Raw genomic sequence first — 7,213 nt, 5'->3', positions numbered from 1 at the left:
ATATATACCATTATTATTATATATATGTATACCATTAATTCATCGTTATAATTATTTGGCACACATATATATAATGAAAATTTCTTAAAAAAAAAAAAATATTTGTTGAATTAATTTATTACAATATAATAAAAAAAAAACAAATAACTGTGAAAAATATAAAGATACTTATAAGAATATATTTAACACGCGTATTATACATATATATTCTTATTTGTATCTAACAAATCTTATATGTATCTCTCAAATGTTATGTATCTCTCTTTCTCGTTTCCCCCACCCCCCTACCCCCTGGATCATAAGTTTTACATAATCTTGCGTCATTTCTCTCGGATCAGGTTTAGGGTCGAACAAACATATCGTCGTACCAGATCATTTTTAAACATTTTCCCGCGAATATGATCGGTCGTCGTATGAGGCCGTACATTTCTTTCTCAACAATATCGACATTGCTGAACTGTTTACGCCATTTAAGTTTGATTTCGATATCACTATATTGTAAATTTATTAGTTCTTCGAAAACTCTTATCGAAAATAATACGATTTCTCAAAACGCGGGAAACAGTTTAGAAAATTATTTGAAAATAATTTCTCGAAAGATTAAAATAAAAATATATTATATATAAAACACGAAGATTTTTTGATTATTCGCGTAGAGAGAATACGATATCAAATATATTTATCTAGATTTTTATTTATGTACGCGTGTTGTACGTATGTATATATTTTAAGAATGGTCAATAATAATTTTTTTGTGGAAAATAAAATTTTGTATCCTTTTCTTTTATAACATAATAATAGTAATAATAATGATGATATATTTACGCTAACATATTTGTAATAATTTAATTATACGTATATATTATAAAAACTTACGAATATATTTAATCTTTTATTTCATACAATTACTTTTTCTAATTTACAATACTTTATGCTCGTTTTTATCTAATTTTTAATAAACTTATTTACTTAATCATTATTTTATTATATTCTAATTCTTACTAACAATAGAACTAACTAAATCATTATAATATTACTCCTAATATATCTCATATTTTTTTTTTTTTTAAATTTTCAAGCATGAATTTACATTTATTTTTTTTAACTTACCTTCAATTCATCTTGCTGCCATTTCTCTCGCATTTATTTCTAAACAAATTCGACCTACATATATATTTTTATTATTTTACTTTCTTCCATTCTGTTCTCTCGCTATTTATTCTTAACAAAATTTATTCTATCTCAACATTCATTTCTTACAATATATATATATATGTTCCTTTTTTTATAGAAGAAAAAAAAGTAGATTTCAAGAGAGAAAAAGAAATGAAAGAATATTATAATATTCGAGGAAAGGGAAAGACGATAAAACCGGAGCACAACTCGGTTGGCAACACGAGCAGCAATTTATTATGAGAGAACGATATCGAGACGAGTCGTATGTGTCTGTCACGATATCTCGGGTTATCGGTTTCAAGGAGTCAACTTTGTAGAGAAAGAGAGAAAATGAGAAAGAGAGAGAGAGAGAGAGTGAGAAAGGAGAGACAGAGGGAGAGGGAAAGGGAGAAGTAACTAACTATGAAAGATCAAGTCGGTTCACGGGTCATCAGGGGAACCGGTGGACTTTCCTCGATTTACCCAACTTACCATCCAACTTTAAACTACGGGCTCATTTTTATTATATATATATATATAACTTTCAAAGCTAATTTTAGCGATTTTACAGACTCTCTTGTTTACTTGACGTGACTGTAAGATACAGAGAATAATAAAAATCAAGAAAAAAAAAAAAATAAGATAGAAAAAGAAAGAACAAGAAAAGTAATATTTTTTATTTAATACAGCAATAAAAATGATCAATTGAATTTTCATAAATAAGATCTATAAAAATGTTGAACTTATAATGTAAAATAATGAACACACATATACGAGAATAAGTAATAAAAGTATAAATGAAATAGGTCGGATTAGTTTAGATAATAAATATAAGAGAGACACGACGGTTGCGTTGACAAGGAGGGAGAGGGTTGAAGGTAAGATAAAATGAAAAAAAAAAACAAAAAAAAGAAAAGTAAGAACTGTTGAGAATTCAAAAAGAGAGATATTACGAGATAAACTCTGACACGGTGTGGGCAACAAAATAATATTAGCGATTTAGTAATAGAAAATAAAAGAGTTGGATAAGTTAATTGGCGAGTAGAACTGATTGTGAATAAAATATTATTTCAAATCGTAGATAATAACGTTATATATATATATATGTTTAATATATATGTTTTAAAAGATTTAATAAATACATAAATTTAAATATACGAGTGTTAACTCAATTTCTATTGATATGACTACTAAATATAACATTATTATTATTATTATTATTATTATTATTATTATTATTATTATTATTATTATTATTATTATTATTAATAATATTGGTAAAAAAGTAATCGTAAAAACGTATATTTCAAATATAAACATTATTATTGGCCGTTCTTACAAAGAGAAATAATCTGCAAGGTAATTGTAATTCGTTGACGAGAATAATGAAATAACATCGATATACGATTCATTTATGTAAATTTAGATACATATGTAAATAGACGTATATATTGATAGTGCACATGTCCCTCGTGAATATTTATATTACGACCAAAACTTATCAATACCCATCTTCATTTTCTCTCTCTCTCTCTCTCTCTCTCATTCTCTTTCTCTATCTGTCTGTCTGTCTGTCTGTTTCTCTCTTTCCTTCATTTTTTTCCTTTCTATTTTTCATTCTTTCATTCCCTATCTTTCGAGATACGAGGGAGAAAAAAAAAAAGTAAAGTATTATATTAGGTTAGGCTAACTTAGGGCGTCGTAAAGTCGACGATTTTTAGGGGACGGAGTCCACTCAATACTCACGTTCTCTTCAATCTTCGAATAGAAATGAGATCTCTCTCTCTCTCTCTCTCTCTCTCTCTCTCTCTCTCTCCCTCTCTCTTTCTCTCTCTCTCTGTTATGGGGAATTTAAAAGATTCCATTTGCAAATGCAACATTTCATCGAAGATAGGTATGTATATATTTCATCGTCATTTCGACTTTTATTTTCTTGATTTTTGTCCAAAATTGTAACATGTAAATAATACACGTGATATATAAACGATAAAGTACAATTTTATTATCTTCCATATAAAATTCTTTTCAAATTCAACGATATTATACGTACATCGAATTATTTTATTAGTACGAATCATCATTATCTTTTGACTATACGATATAAAAATAAAAATAAAAAGAAGAAGTAGAAGAATAAGAAGAAGAAAAAAAAGACATACCAAACGGAAAATAATTTGATCATTTGGGATCGATATCTGGTGGTCAATTTTCTGTTCTATACGAGTTTTCATAATTTAACAAAAGTTTAAAGAAAAAAAAAAAAAGAAAAATAAACGAACACTCCTACAAAAGTTTTCGAATTTCATGAGATTTAGCAAAAAGAAAAAAACAATTTAAAGTTTCTCGATTCTTTGATTAAGAGTAAAATGTGGTTAGGAAAATTCGTTCGAATTATTCGCATACTCTTTTCAAAAAATAATTCTTCCATTAGAATATTAAATTTTATAATCAGACGATGTGCTTTTTCTTCCCTTTTAAAAACGTGTTCGTTATCATTCGCTCCTTATATACTTTCTGTTTTTTTTTCTCTTTTTTTCTTTTCTTTTATCTATCCCTTTTTGGAGGGGGGGGGCGAAAAATTATATAACAGTATTTATGGAATATCAGTTGCGACATTACGATCAAATACGTTAACGATTAGAAAAAGAGAATCGTTCCGTACGAATTCATCAGAGAGATATTTTCTTATCACTTTTTTCTTTTTTCTTTTTTTTTTTTCCACGGGATTTCAACGCCATTTTCTCTTTGGAAGAAAAATAAAACACACATATATATATATATATAATTGATATTTTACATAGATTTGACGAACATTTTTAACGAAAATCAGTTGGTGGAGGGGGAAGAGTAACGGGGTGGGAAGTGGTAGGAGGAAAAAGAGAAGGAGAAGGAATACGAGGATGATGAGGACGACCTGTGAACTCAGACGTTCAACACGAATCATGCTTGAAAACGCATGTTGTTGAGATTCTCGCCTTTAAAAGAGGTCGCCGTATCCGCTGACGTCACAACGACCCGACGACCCCACCGAACTCCGTCCTATCGGACGATATTAACATAACGATTTACAAGCTCACGCATTCTTTTTAGGTTTCCGTTCATTGTCGTGGTTTTTCTTTCTCTTTTTTCTTTTTTTTTTTTTTTTAATGAAATACAATTTCTCATTATTAAAATCTATATTATAATATATATGCGTGTGTGTGTATTTTATCAGGTTTTAATAAAAATATGATTTTTCATGATAAAATAACAATTCAAATATGAAATAATTATATATTGATTTGTTAAAGTATGAAATAAGGTAATTATTACTAGGTAATAGAAGAATTAACGAATGGTTAATAGTTATGGTATAAAATTGAAATTTCATTCGTTGTTTATAGATCCAATTGAAAAGCACGAGTAACAGAATATTGATTTTTAAAATACAGAAAAAGATACGAAAAAGGTATAACTACAAACATTGTTTTAGAAAGAAAAAAAGGATACATTAAAGAAGGAATTATTAGTTTTCGTTGTTTATACGTTTAATTATTTAATTGTAATATATGTATGTATGTATGTATGTAATATTTCGATTAGATGCTCATGAACTCATTCTAAAAACCATAACCAGTTCGAGAGGGAAGTATGTAAGCTATTTCTCGTAACATCGTAAAAAAGAAAAAATAGGCTTCTTCATTTGTGTATAATGAAGATAAAAATATAATAGTATAATGAGAATTATGAAAACGTTTGAGTATGTACAAGTGTCTTTTCATTAATCGTATCGTTGAAAGAACATCATATTTTGAGGAATGTAGAATTGACAACAATGTAACAGGTGTTCTCGAATACGATAACGCGTTCCTAAAATATTAGCTAACATCAAATAATTTATAATATAATTGAAATCGTACACTCTTTTACGTTCGGTTTAGAATGCGATTACGTTCTTAGATCTACGTTGTATACGAGTACGTATTTCCTTTTTTATTTTTTATTTTTTTTTTTTTTGCGCTTGTGAAAGAAATTAATTCGTGAATTCTCTAGAAAATCAAAAATAATTAATATACGAAATTTCGTAATTATCATAGATCGCTTGTTTCGAAGAGTGTGCTAACATTTTTTTATTTTCTCACGTACGTAAGAATACGATATATATATATATATTTTTAAATGTATTAGAGACTTAAAAAATTCGAATAAAGACACAACAATAACAAAATATATATATATATATATATATATATATATAATATGTATATATATGTATATGTCTGTAATGATAACGTCGCAGTTATTTTTTTTCAAAAATGATGAGACCATTTTTATCTCGACTTTCTCCAATTACCAGAAGAATGAATAAAAATAAAATTGATTTACGATACGCGGACCCGCACAGATTAAATCCCAATTGATTCGTAAATAATCTTAAGTTTATTTAATTGTATTACATTTATATGGAATATCCGATAGAGCATTAAAGTCAGAAAAAGATCTTACTTAATCGTACGAATTAGAATATGTATATATATATATTGTTATTAAAAAAAAAAAAATAATAATAAACGTGATCACATAAAGTTACTATTGTACGAGGAGGATGCAATCAGAATACAAGGAACGGTCTATTTATAATGTATAATTTGTCAAACGCATTTTATTTCACGAAGATGATTAAAAATAGAACGTCAAAGTTTAATGACGAGTTTGTTCTAACAACTGAAGAGAGTTCCATGGGGGTGGAAGCTTAAAGTCGATAAGAAAAAGGTCAACGTGGTGAGATGTCGGGGGGCAAAGCACGTCGTTTATCTGTCCGGATTATATCGTCTTCACGTTCTTGTGGTAAACTTTCTTGCAGAATTCAAATTTACTAGCTGGCAACGTGAATTCCAAAATACCCCATATCTTACAAAGTATAGCATTATTGGCCAGCAAATAAGAAAGGAAAAATCAATAAATGGTATTTCGTTAGACTATGCAAAGAACGTTCTCTACGAAGAATAAATAATAATAATGATGAAAGTTTGAATATAACGTAAACGTTATGGTGTGTATAATATAATAGAGAAAAAAATTATCTTTATAAATTATTAATTATACTTAATATAATATATATAACTTTTTTCTTTTTCCATAAAAAATGTATACAATAGAAATAACGTGTAATATCCGATTTTCTATAAAATGTTATAAATTTTATGAAATTTAAGTACTACTACTCTTCTTTTTTTTTTCTTTTTCTTTTTCTTTTTCTTTTTTTTTATTTCTTTTTTTTTTTTGTGAGTCTGCCATGTATAGTGAAACGACACCAACGTTAGATGAAAAACGATTACGTGTTACATGTGGTTCCATACATACATATGTACGTGACGCATCACACATTCCATTGCAGCTTAAAGATATACAGGGAGAGTTGGAAACAGTGGCAGCTTCTGTCGCTTTTCCATTACCACCAGACCGAATATTAATTCTGAAGGTTTAAGTAACAGACGCCTTTAAGAAGCATACAATTAAATTTATTTTGATACAGGAAAAGATTCAAACAATTAAATTAAATCATAGTAAAAAATCTTTAAATAAAAAAAAATATTAATATATAAATAATTGTAGTATTATTTAACATTTTTTATTTTTTTTTATTTTTTTTTTTTTTTTTAAGCTATTCATTCTCACTTAAAAGATAATTATGAATGAACGAATAATATAATAATTGATGTTAATGATGCTTCCATCTAGTGACAAATGTATATACAACAAAATGGATAATTATTTGCTGTTAGATAATTAATTTAACGATCGATAATGTTATTAATTAAAATGATAACTAACTCCATCTGTAAGTTTTACATTTAACTTCTTTCGTTCACACAAATGAAAATACAATTTATTATTTTTCAAGAGTTTTTAAAGAAGTTAATTGAGAGCACGAATGTCAAGAGGTTGGAAGAAATTAAGTGCATAAATCTTTCAAAGAAGAAAATTAATGATCGTAATGCGATTCAAATGAGCTTTGAAATTAAATAAGAAAGTATATTTAACAAATTACGTTATTATAAATCTTCGTAAGTAGAAG

The sequence above is a fragment of the Polistes canadensis genome, unplaced genomic scaffold (genome assembly GCF_001313835.1).
Source record: "Polistes canadensis isolate GaletaPanama2010 unplaced genomic scaffold, ASM131383v1 scaffold_17, whole genome shotgun sequence".
Lineage (NCBI taxonomy): Eukaryota > Metazoa > Arthropoda > Insecta > Hymenoptera > Vespidae > Polistes > Polistes canadensis.
This window is presented reverse-complemented; position numbering follows the sequence as displayed.